Genomic DNA, 12,570 nt, shown 5'->3' with positions numbered 1-12,570 from the left:
AAAATTAGCCATGAAGCCGAGTCTGGAGCCGCGTCGTGCCCACCCCTACACACGCGCGGGCCATCGGTAGGAACGGAATGGGCAGCCCAGCCCTGTCCCCTTGAAGGTCTGGGCACCTGAGCACCCGCCCTGTCCCTTTGAAGGGATGGGCATCCTCGCTCCACGGACCTAATGGACCCTAATGCACCCGGGGCTCTCGCCGTCTCAAGCGACGGGCCTTCGGGATTCCATTCGCTCACGCTTTCACTCCCCTCCCCCTAGCTGCCCGCTACACACCCCGCTCCCGCTAGCCGACTGCTGCCAGCTTCTGCCAGCCGACCTCATCAGGAGGTTCGGGGCCTGGCGTCCTGCCGGGCTTCAAGAAGCCAGGTACCCCCTGCTTACACTGCAAGCCCTCCCGCTTTCGCGGAAGAACTTGCCTGCTGGAGCCTCTCCCGTCCTTCCGCAAGCCTTTGGATCAGCTCTCCTCCTCCTCTCTCCTGGGCCTTTTTTCTGCCACCTTGCCTCAGTCTGGTGGAGAAACGAAAAGGAGGACTTCAAGGCCACACGGAGAACTCTGGGCCCTTTTTCCCTCAGCCCACCGGGGGACTCCTTCGCTCCCATTCCCACGCCCTGGAAGAGTAGAGCGTAGGGATAGGGAGAGATCTCCTAAATCCACAGAAAACTTCCTAGTCCAGTGGATTGCAGCTCTCTCCTCCCCCTTTTTTGCAAAATGCATCAAGAGTCTTCCTCCTCTTCTTCTTGTTTTATGAACGGAAGACTCCCCTCAAAAAGCGGAATCAAACTTGATCACGGTCGCAAACCCCTCCCCCCCCCTTTTGCAAATAGAAACCCACCCCTCAGAAGGAGGAGGAGGAGAAGGGTGCTTGCGCGTAGGGTTGGCAATGAATAAGAAGCCAGATTAGGCAAACGCAGTCCTCAAAAAAACCTCTTCCAGCTGCCTCTTAAAGGTTGAAAACGAGGGGGCGAGACACACCTTCGTGGAGAGGACATTCCCTAACCTTGGGGGCTGCTGCCCGAAAGGTCCTCTCTAGTGTTCCCAGTGGATGAAGTTGCTTGCTTAGAGGGACAGTCCAAAAGTCAGTCTTGTGGCTGGCTGTTTTCAAATAATATGCCCATTTGTACACAGGCAGATCTTCAAGGCTTGGCATGCCCACCAAATGCAACCCCAAACGGTTCCCGGGGAGCGGTGTGCGAGTGAGGGGGAGAGGAGAGATCCATTTTCATTGGAACTTCAGAGGGTCCAACCGCTTCCATTCTAGTCTGAGCGGATTTTGAAGGCAAGGGCCAGGGTTTCAAAGGAACTAATTGCTAAAGAACCCAGGAATCCCGAAAGAATCTTTGGAATTGAACCCCAAATTTAGCCCAGCCGGAGGAAGGCGCAAGGACACAGGATGGCATCTGACTAGAAGGAAATAGCCAAAGAAGAGACTCCTAAGGAGAAGGTCCATGGATTGGTGCTGCCGGTGCGAGATCAAGAGAAGATGAACTGTTTTGAAGGGGGAAAGCTAGGGGCCTACTGGGCTACCGTTTGGCGGACCACTTAATACACCTCCAGCTCCCTGGATCAGGGGAAGCATTCGCAGCTCTCTAATGAGGCTTGTTCCTTCCTCCTCCTTCTCTTTGTCTGACCAGTCCAGCTTGCCGGAATGCCCCTGATGCGGCCATCCTCTCCAGCCGGCAGGTCACGAGGCCTCCTTGGCTGAGTGGCAGAATGGGGAGCAGGAGAGAAAGAAGGGAAGGAGGGCGGGACTTTGCTCACCTGCCTGAAACGTCGTGACTCTCTCGATGGCTTGCATGCGCACCTCACCCAAAATCCACCCTGGGAGGCAAACCTGCAAGGTAAACACCGGGTAAGCAGGGACGGTTCCTGAGCTTCCCTCCGCCGGCAGCCTCCAGGCTCCTCCGCTGCCTTCAGTCGGCCAACATCAACCGGCGGCTGTCAGCCCGCATCCACCTGCTTCGATCTATGAACCTCCACTAGTTCCCGATTCGACCCATCGCATTCACACACGCATTCACTGCTCCATTCAGCCCACCCCCTACAGATGGGCACGAACCAGGGAAACGTGGCCCTGTCTGTGGCTGACCTATGAACTCAACCACAGATAGAATGGTCCGTCGGGAGCAGAAGGCAGGGTTTTAATAGAGGAAGGGGAGAGGGAGGAGAAGAAAGAGGAGAAGGTGAAGTAAGGGGGAGAAGTAGAAAGAGGAGGAGGAGGACAAGGAGAAGGAGATTGGATTCACTACCCGAAGGAGTCTCCGAGCGGCTCACAATCTCCTTCTCCTCCCCACATCAGACACCCTGTGAGGTAGGTGGAGCTGAGAGAGCTCTAACAGGAACTGCTCTTGAGAGGAACAGCTCTGCGAGAACTTGTGACTGACTCAAGGTCACATCAGCAGGTGCGTGTGCAAGAGTGGGGAATCAAACCCGGTTTTCCCAGAGAAGAGTCCGCGCACTCATCGCTACACCAAACTGGCTCTCCGACTCGGAGTACTTTTCACGCCGTGCCTTCTGGTCCCTGCCAAAGCCGAAGGGCAGGGAGCAGACTGAAGAGCCTCTGAGTTGCATTAAACCCCTGCTTTCTGCTCTAAAGACAAACCGCCACAGACTCTGGAAAGTTCCTGAAAGCTGGTGACGGCAGGCTGCCACCAACTTCGGCTCGTCAAGCAGGAACCCGCTAAAATTAGCCATGAAGCCGAGTCTGGAGCCGCGTCGTGCCCACCCCTACACACGCGCGGGCCATCGGTAGGAACGGAATGGGCAGCCCAGCCCTGTCCCCTTGAAGGTCTGGGCACCTGAGCACCCGCCCTGTCCCTTTGAAGGGATGGGCATCCTCGCTCCACGGACCTAATGGACCCTAATGCACCCGGGGCTCTCGCCGTCTCAAGCGACGGGCCTTCGGGATTCCATTCGCTCACGCTTTCACTCCCCTCCCCCTAGCTGCCCGCTACACACCCCGCTCCCGCTAGCCGACTGCTGCCAGCTTCTGCCAGCCGACCTCATCAGGAGGTTCGGGGCCTGGCGTCCTGCCGGGCTTCAAGAAGCCAGGTACCCCCTGCTTACACTGCAAGCCCTCCCGCTTTCGCGGAAGAACTTGCCTGCTGGAGCCTCTCCCGTCCTTCCGCAAGCCTTTGGATCAGCTCTCCTCCTCCTCTCTCCTGGGCCTTTTTTCTGCCACCTTGCCTCAGTCTGGTGGAGAAACGAAAAGGAGGACTTCAAGGCCACACGGAGAGCTCTGGGCCCTTTTTCCCTCAGCCCACCGGGGGACTCCTTCGCTCCCATTCCCACGCCCTGGAAGAGTAGAGCGTAGGGATAGGGAGAGATCTCCTAAATCCACAGAAAACTTCCTAGTCCAGTGGATTGCAGCTCTCTCCTCCCCCTTTTTTGCAAAATGCATCAAGAGTCTTCCTCCTCTTCTTGTTTTATGAACGGAAGACTCCCCTCAAAAAGCGGAATCAAACTTGATCACGGTCGCAAACCCCTCCCCCCCCCTTTTGCAAATAGAAACCCACCCCTCAGAAGGAGGAGGAGGAGAAGGGTGCTTGCGCGTAGGGTTGGCATTGAATAAGAAGCCAGATTAGGCAAACGCAGTCCTCAAAAAAACCTCTTCCAGCTGCCTCTTAAAGGTTGAAAACGAGGGGGCGAGACACACCTTCGTGGAGAGGACATTCCCTAACCTTGGGGGCTGCTGCCCGAAAGGTCCTCTCTAGTGTTCCCAGCGGATGAAGTTGCTTGCTTAGAGGGACAGTCCAAAAGTCAGTCTTGTGGCTGGCTGTTTTCAAATAATATGCCCATTTGTACACAGGCAGATCTTCAAGGCTTGGCATGCCCACCAAATGCAACCCCAAACGGTTCCCGGGGAGCGGTGTGCGAGTGAGGGGGAGAGGAGAGATCCATTTTCATTGGAACTTCAGAGGGTCCAACCGCTTCCATTCTAGTCTGAGCGGATTTTGAAGGCAAGGGCCAGGGTTTCAAAGGAACTAATTGCTAAAGAACCCAGGAATCCCGAAAGAATCTTTGGAATTGAACCCCAAATTTAGCCCAGCCGGAGGAAGGCGCAAGGACACAGGATGGCATCTGACTAGAAGGAAATAGCCAAAGAAGAGACTCCTAAGGAGAAGGTCCATGGATTGGTGCTGCCGGTGCGAGATCAAGAGAAGATGAACTGTTTTGAAGGGGGAAAGTTGGGGCCTACTGGGCTACCGTTTGGCGGACCACTTAATACACCTCCAGCTCCCTGGATCAGGGGAAGCATTCGCAGCTCTCTAATGATGCTTGTTCCTTCCTCCTCCTTCTCTTTGTCTGACCAGTCCAGCTTGCCGGAATGCCCCTGATGCGGCCATCCTCTCCAGCCGGCAGGTCACGAGGCCTCCTTGGCTGAGTGGCAGAATGGGGAGCAGGAGAGAAAGAAGGGAAGGAGGGCGGGACTTTGCTCACCTGCCTGAAACGTCGTGACTCTCTCGATGGCTTGCATGCGCACCTCACCCAAAATCCACCCTGGGAGGCAAACCTGCAAGGTAAACACCGGGTAAGCAGGGACGGTTCCTGAGCTTCCCTCCGCCGGCAGCCTCCAGGCTCCTCCGCTGCCTTCAGTCGGCCAACATCAACCGGCGGCTGTCAGCCCGCATCCACCTGCTTCGATCTATGAACCTCCACTAGTTCCCGATTCGACCCATCGCATTCACACACGCATTCACTGCTCCATTCAGCCCACACCCTACAGATGGGCACGAACCAGGGAAACGTGGCCCTGTCTGTGGCTGACCTATGAACTCAACCACAGATAGAATGGTCCGTCGGGAGCAGAAGGCAGGGTTTTAATAGAGGAAGGGGAGAGGGAGGAGAAGAAAGAGGAGAAGGTGAAGTAAGGGGGAGAAGTAGAAAGAGGAGGAGGAGGACAAGGAGAAGAAGATTGGATTCACTACCCGAAGGAGTCTCCGAGCGGCTCACAATCTCCTTCTCCTCCCCACATCAGACACCCTGTGAGGTAGGTGGAGCTGAGAGAGCTCTAACAGGAACTGCTCTTGAGAGGAACAGCTCTGCGAGAACTTGTGACTGACTCAAGGTCACATCAGCAGGTGCGTGTGCAAGAGTGGGGAATCAAACCCGGTTTTCCCAGAGAAGAGTCCGCGCACTCATCGCTACACCAAACTGGCTCTCCGACTCGGAGTACTTTTCACGCCGTGCCTTCTGGTCCCTGCCAAAGCCGAAGGGCAGGGAGCAGGCTGAAGAGCCTCTGAGTTGCATTAAACCCCTGCTTTCTGCTCTAAAGACAAACCGCCACAGACTCTGGAAAGTTCCTGAAAGCTGGTGACGGCAGGCTGCCACCAACTTCGGCTCGTCAAGCAGGAACCCGCTAAAATTAGCCATGAAGCCGAGTCTGGAGCCGCGTCGTGCCCACCCCTACACACGCGCGGGCCATCGGTAGGAACGGAATGGGCAGCCCAGCCCTGTCCCCTTGAAGGTCTGGGCACCTGAGCACCCGCCCTGTCCCTTTGAAGGGATGGGCATCCTCGCTCCACGGACCTAATGGACCCTAATGCACCCGGGGCTCTCGCCGTCTCAAGCGACGGGCCTTCGGGATTCCATTCGCTCACGCTTTCACTCCCCTCCCCCTAGCTGCCCGCTACACACCCCGCTCCCGCTAGCCGACTGCTGCCAGCTTCTGCCAGCCGACCTCATCAGGAGGTTCGGGGCCTGGCGTCCTGCCGGGCTTCAAGAAGCCAGGTACCCCCTGCTTACACTGCAAGCCCTCCCGCTTTCGCGGAAGAACTTGCCTGCTGGAGCCTCTCCCGTCCTTCCGCAAGCCTTTGGATCAGCTCTCCTCCTCCTCTCTCCTGGGCCTTTTTTCTGCCACCTTGCCTCAGTCTGGTGGAGAAACGAAAAGGAGGACTTCAAGGCCACACGGAGAGCTCTGGGCCCTTTTTCCCTCAGCCCACCGGGGGACTCCTTCGCTCCCATTCCCACGCCCTGGAAGAGTAGAGCGTAGGGATAGGGAGAGATCTCCTAAATCCACAGAAAACTTCCTAGTCCAGTGGATTGCAGCTCTCTCCTCCCCCTTTTTTGCAAAATGCATCAAGAGTCTTCCTCCTCTTCTTCTTGTTCTATGAACGGAAGACTCCCCTCAAAAAGCGGAATCAAACTTGATCACGGTCGCAAACCCCTCCCCCCCCTTTTGCAAATAGAAACCCACCCCTCAGAAGGAGGAGGAGGAGAAGGGTGCTTGCGCGTAGGGTTGGCAATGAATAAGAAGCCAGATTAGGCAAACGCAGTCCTCAAAAAAACCTCTTCCAGCTGCCTCTTAAAGGTTGAAAACGAGGGGGCGAGACACACCTTCGTGGAGAGGACATTCCCTAACCTTGGGGGCTGCTGCCCGAAAGGTCCTCTCTAGTGTTCCCAGCGGATGAAGTTGCTTGCTTAGAGGGACAGTCCAAAAGTCAGTCTTGTGGCTGGCTGTTTTCAAATAATATGCCCATTTGTACACAGGCAGATCTTCAAGGCTTGGCATGCCCACCAAATGCAACCCCAAACGGTTCCCGGGGAGCGGTGTGCGAGTGAGGGGGAGAGGAGAGATCCATTTTCATTGGAACTTCAGAGGGTCCAACCGCTTCCATTCTAGTCTGAGCGGATTTTGAAGGCAAGGGCCAGGGTTTCAAAGGAACTAATTGCTAAAGAACCCAGGAATCCCGAAAGAATCTTTGGAATTGAACCCCAAATTTAGCCCAGCCGGAGGAAGGCGCAAGGACACAGGATGGCATCTGACTAGAAGGAAATAGCCAAAGAAGAGACTCCTAAGGAGAAGGTCCATGGATTGGTGCTGCCGGTGCGAGATCAAGAGAAGATGAACTGTTTTGAAGGGGGAAAGCTAGGGGCCTACTGGGCTACCGTTTGGCGGACCACTTAATACACCTCCAGCTCCCTGGATCAGGGGAAGCATTCGCAGCTCTCTAATGAGGCTTGTTCCTTCCTCCTCCTTCTCTTTGTCTGACCAGTCCAGCTTGCCGGAATGCCCCTGATGCGGCCATCCTCTCCAGCCGGCAGGTCACGAGGCCTCCTTGGCTGAGTGGCAGAATGGGGAGCAGGAGAGAAAGAAGGGAAGGAGGGCGGGACTTTGCTCACCTGCCTGAAATGTCGTGACTCTCTCGATGGCTTGCATGCGCACCTCACCCAAAATCCACCCTGGGAGGCAAACCTGCAAGGTAAACACCGGGTAAGCAGGGACGGTTCCTGAGCTTCCCTCCGCCGGCAGCCTCCAGGCTCCTCCGCTGCCTTCAGTCGGCCAACATCAACCGGCGGCTGTCAGCCCGCATCCACCTGCTTCGATCTATGAACCTCCACTAGTTCCCGATTCGACCCATCGCATTCACACACGCATTCACTGCTCCATTCAGCCCACCCCCTACAGATGGGCACGAACCAGGGAAACGTGGCCCTGTCTGTGGCTGACCTATGAACTCAACCACAGATAGAATGGTCCGTCGGGAGCAGAAGGCAGGGTTTTAATAGAGGAAGGGGAGAGGGAGGAGAAGAAAGAGGAGAAGGTGAAGTAAGGGGGAGAAGTAGAAAGAGGAGGAGGGGGACAAGGAGAAGGAGATTGGATTCACTACCCGAAGGAGTCTCCGAGCGGCTCACAATCTCCTTCTCCTCCCCACATCAGACACCCTGTGAGGTAGGTGGAGCTGAGAGAGCTCTAACAGGAACTGCTCTTGAGAGGAACAGCTCTGCGAGAACTTGTGACTGACTCAAGGTCACATCAGCAGGTGCGTGTGCAAGAGTGGGGAATCAAACCCGGTTTTCCCAGAGAAGAGTCCGCGCACTCATCGCTACACCAAACTGGCTCTCCGACTCGGAGTACTTTTCACGCCGTGCCTTCTGGTCCCTGCCAAAGCCGAAGGGCAGGGAGCAGACTGAAGAGCCTCTGAGTTGCATTAAACCCCTGCTTTCTGCTCTAAAGACAAACCGCCACAGACTCTGGAAAGTTCCTGAAAGCTGGTGACGGCAGGCTGCCACCAACTTCGGCTCGTCAAGCAGGAACCCGCTAAAATTAGCCATGAAGCCGAGTCTGGAGCCGCGTCGTGCCCACCCCTACACACGCGCGGGCCATCGGTAGGAACGGAATGGGCAGCCCAGCCCTGTCCCCTTGAAGGTCTGGGCACCTGAGCACCCGCCCTGTCCCTTTGAAGGGATGGGCATCCTCGCTCCATGGACCTAATGGACCCTAATGCACCCGGGGCTCTCGCCGTCTCAAGCGACGGGCCTTCGGGATTCCATTCGCTCACGCTTTCACTCCCCTCCCCCTAGCTGCCCGCTACACACCCCGCTCCCGCTAGCCGACTGCTGCCAGCTTCTGCCAGCCGACCTCATCAGGAGGTTCGGGGCCTGGCGTCCTGCCGGGCTTCAAGAAGCCAGGTACCCCCTGCTTACACTGCAAGCCCTCCCGCTTTCGCGGAAGAACTTGCCTGCTGGAGCCTCTCCCGTCCTTCCGCAAGCCTTTGGATCAGCTCTCCTCCTCCTCTCTCCTGGGCCTTTTTTCTGCCACCTTGCCTCAGTCTGGTGGAGAAACGAAAAGGAGGACTTCAAGGCCACACGGAGAGCTCTGGGCCCTTTTTCCCTCAGCCCACCGGGGGACTCCTTCGCTCCCATTCCCACGCCCTGGAAGAGTAGAGCGTAGGGATAGGGAGAGATCTCCTAAATCCACAGAAAACTTCCTAGTCCAGTGGATTGCAGCTCTCTCCTCCCCCTTTTTTGCAAAATGCATCAAGAGTCTTCCTCCTCTTCTTCTTGTTTTATGAACGGAAGACTCCCCTCAAAAAGCGGAATCAAACTTGATCACGGTCGCAAACCCCTCCCCCCCCTTTTGCAAATAGAAACCCACCCCTCAGAAGGAGGAGGAGGAGAAGGGTGCTTGCGCGTAGGGTTGGCAATGAATAAGAAGCCAGATTAGGCAAACGCAGTCCTCAAAAAAACCTCTTCCAGCTGCCTCTTAAAGGTTGAAAACGAGGGGGCGAGACACACCTTCGTGGAGAGGACATTCCCTAACCTTGGGGGCTGCTGCCCGAAAGGTCCTCTCTAGTGTTCCCAGCGGATGAAGTTGCTTGCTTAGAGGGACAGTCCAAAAGTCAGTCTTGTGGCTGGCTGTTTTCAAATAATATGCCCATTTGTACACAGGCAGATCTTCAAGGCTTGGCATGCCCACCAAATGCAACCCCAAACGGTTCCCGGGGAGCGGTGTGCGAGTGAGGGGGAGAGGAGAGATCCATTTTCATTGGAACTTCAGAGGGTCCAACCGCTTCCATTCTAGTCTGAGCGGATTTTGAAGGCAAGGGCCAGGGTTTCAAAGGAACTAATTGCTAAAGAACCCAGGAATCCCGAAAGAATCTTTGGAATTGAACCCCAAATTTAGCCCAGCCGGAGGAAGGCGCAAGGACACAGGATGGCATCTGACTAGAAGGAAATAGCCAAAGAAGAGACTCCTAAGGAGAAGGTCCATGGATTGGTGCTGCCGGTGCGAGATCAAGAGAAGATGAACTGTTTTGAAGGGGGAAAGCTAGGGGCCTACTGGGCTACCGTTTGGCGGACCACTTAATACACCTCCAGCTCCCTGGATCAGGGGAAGCATTCGCAGCTCTCTAATGAGGCTTGTTCCTTCCTCCTCCTTCTCTTTGTCTGACCAGTCCAGCTTGCCGGAATGCCCCTGATGCGGCCATCCTCTCCAGCCGGCAGGTCACGAGGCCTCCTTGGCTGAGTGGCAGAATGGGGAGCAGGAGAGAAAGAAGGGAAGGAGGGCGGGACTTTGCTCACCTGCCTGAAACGTCGTGACTCTCTCGATGGCTTGCATGCGCACCTCACCCAAAATCCACCCTGGGAGGCAAACCTGCAAGGTAAACACCGGGTAAGCAGGGACGGTTCCTGAGCTTCCCTCCGCCGGCAGCCTCCAGGCTCCTCCGCTGCCTTCAGTCGGCCAACATCAACCGGCGGCTGTCAGCCCGCATCCACCTGCTTCGATCTATGAACCTCCACTAGTTCCCGATTCGACCCATCGCATTCACACACGCATTCACTGCTCCATTCAGCCCACCCCCTACAGATGGGCACGAACCAGGGAAACGTGGCCCTGTCTGTGGCTGACCTATGAACTCAACCACAGATAGAATGGTCCGTCGGGAGCAGAAGGCAGGGTTTTAATAGAGGAAGGGGAGAGGGAGGAGAAGAAAGAGGAGAAGGTGAAGTAAGGGGGAGAAGTAGAAAGAGGAGGAGGAGGACAAGGAGAAGGAGATTGGATTCACTACCCGAAGGAGTCTCCGAGCGGCTCACAATCTCCTTCTCCTCCCCACATCAGACACCCTGTGAGGTAGGTGGAGCTGAGAGAGCTCTAACAGGAACTGCTCTTGAGAGGAACAGCTCTGCGAGAACTTGTGACTGACTCAAGGTCACATCAGCAGGTGCGTGTGCAAGAGTGGGGAATCAAACCCGGTTTTCCCAGAGAAGAGTCCGCGCACTCATCGCTACACCAAACTGGCTCTCCGACTCGGAGTACTTTTCACGCCGTGCCTTCTGGTCCCTGCCAAAGCCGAAGGGCAGGGAGCAGACTGAAGAGCCTCTGAGTTGCATTAAACCCCTGCTTTCTGCTCTAAAGACAAACCGCCACAGACTCTGGAAAGTTCCTGAAAGCTGGTGACGGCAGGCTGCCACCAACTTCGGCTCGTCAAGCAGGAACCCGCTAAAATTAGCCATGAAGCCGAGTCTGGAGCCGCGTCGTGCCCACCCCTACACACGCGCGGGCCATCGGTAGGAACGGAATGGGCAGCCCAGCCCTGTCCCCTTGAAGGTCTGGGCACCTGAGCACCCGCCCTGTCCCTTTGAAGGGATGGGCATCCTCGCTCCACGGACCTAATGGACCCTAATGCACCCGGGGCTCTCGCCGTCTCAAGCGACGGGCCTTCGGGATTCCATTCGCTCACGCTTTCACTCCCCTCCCCCTAGCTGCCCGCTACACACCCCGCTCCCGCTAGCCGACTGCTGCCAGCTTCTGCCAGCCGACCTCATCAGGAGGTTCGGGGCCTGGCGTCCTGCCGGGCTTCAAGAAGCCAGGTACCCCCTGCTTACACTGCAAGCCCTCCCGCTTTCGCGGAAGAACTTGCCTGCTGGAGCCTCTCCCGTCCTTCCGCAAGCCTTTGGATCAGCTCTCCTCCTCCTCTCTCCTGGGCCTTTTTTCTGCCACCTTGCCTCAGTCTGGTGGAGAAACGAAAAGGAGGACTTCAAGGCCACACGGAGAACTCTGGGCCCTTTTTCCCTCAGCCCACCGGGGGACTCCTTCGCTCCCATTCCCACGCCCTGGAAGAGTAGAGCGTAGGGATAGGGAGAGATCTCCTAAATCCACAGAAAACTTCCTAGTCCAGTGGATTGCAGCTCTCTCCTCCCCCTTTTTTGCAAAATGCATCAAGAGTCTTCCTCCTCTTCTTGTTTTATGAACGGAAGACTCCCCTCAAAAAGCGGAATCAAACTTGATCACGGTCGCAAACCCCTCCCCCCCCTTTTGCAAATAGAAACCCACCCCTCAGAAGGAGGAGGAGGAGAAGGGTGCTTGCGCGTAGGGTTGGCAATGAATAAGAAGCCAGATTAGGCAAACGCAGTCCTCAAAAAAACCTCTTCCAGCTGCCTCTTAAAGGTTGAAAACGAGGGGGCGAGACACACCTTCGTGGAGAGGACATTCCCTAACCTTGGGGGCTGCTGCCCGAAAGGTCCTCTCTAGTGTTCCCAGTGGATGAAGTTGCTTGCTTAGAGGGACAGTCCAAAAGTCAGTCTTGTGGCTGGCTGTTTTCAAATAATATGCCCATTTGTACACAGGCAGATCTTCAAGGCTTGGCATGCCCACCAAATGCAACCCCAAACGGTTCCCGGGGAGCGGTGTGCGAGTGAGGGGGAGAGGAGAGATCCATTTTCATTGGAACTTCAGAGGGTCCAACCGCTTCCATTCTAGTCTGAGCGGATTTTGAAGGCAAGGGCCAGGGCTTCAAAGGAACTAATTGCTAAAGAACCCAGGAATCGCGAAAGAATCTTTGGAATTGAACCCCAAATTTAGCCCAGCCGGAGGAAGGCGCAAGGACACAGGATGGCATCTGACTAGAAGGAAATAGCCAAAGAAGAGACTCCTAAGAAGAAGGTCCATGGATTGGTGCTGCCGGTGCGAGATCAAGAGAAGATGAACTGTTTTGAAGGGGGAAAGCTAGGGGCCTACTGGGCTACCATTTGGCGGACCACTTAATACACCTCCAGCTCCCTGGATCAGGGGAAGCATTCGCAGCTCTCTAATGAGGCTTGTTCCTTCCTCCTCCTTCTCTTTGTCTGACCAGTCCAGCTTGCCGGAATGCCCCTGATGCGGCCATCCTCTCCAGCCGGCAGGTCACGAGGCCTCCTTGGCTGAGTGGCAGAATGGGGAGCAGGAGAGAAAGAAGGGAAGGAGGGCGGGACTTTGCTCACCTGCCTGAAACGTCGTGACTCTCTCGATGGCTTGCATGCGCACCTCACCCAAAATCCACCCTGGGAGGCAAACCTGCAAGGTAAAC

Source organism: Heteronotia binoei, chromosome 1 (genome assembly GCF_032191835.1).
Source record: "Heteronotia binoei isolate CCM8104 ecotype False Entrance Well chromosome 1, APGP_CSIRO_Hbin_v1, whole genome shotgun sequence".
In the NCBI taxonomy this organism is placed as follows: domain Eukaryota; kingdom Metazoa; phylum Chordata; class Lepidosauria; order Squamata; family Gekkonidae; genus Heteronotia; species Heteronotia binoei.
The sequence above is the reverse complement of the archived record's forward strand: the minus strand, read 5'-3'. Positions refer to the sequence as shown.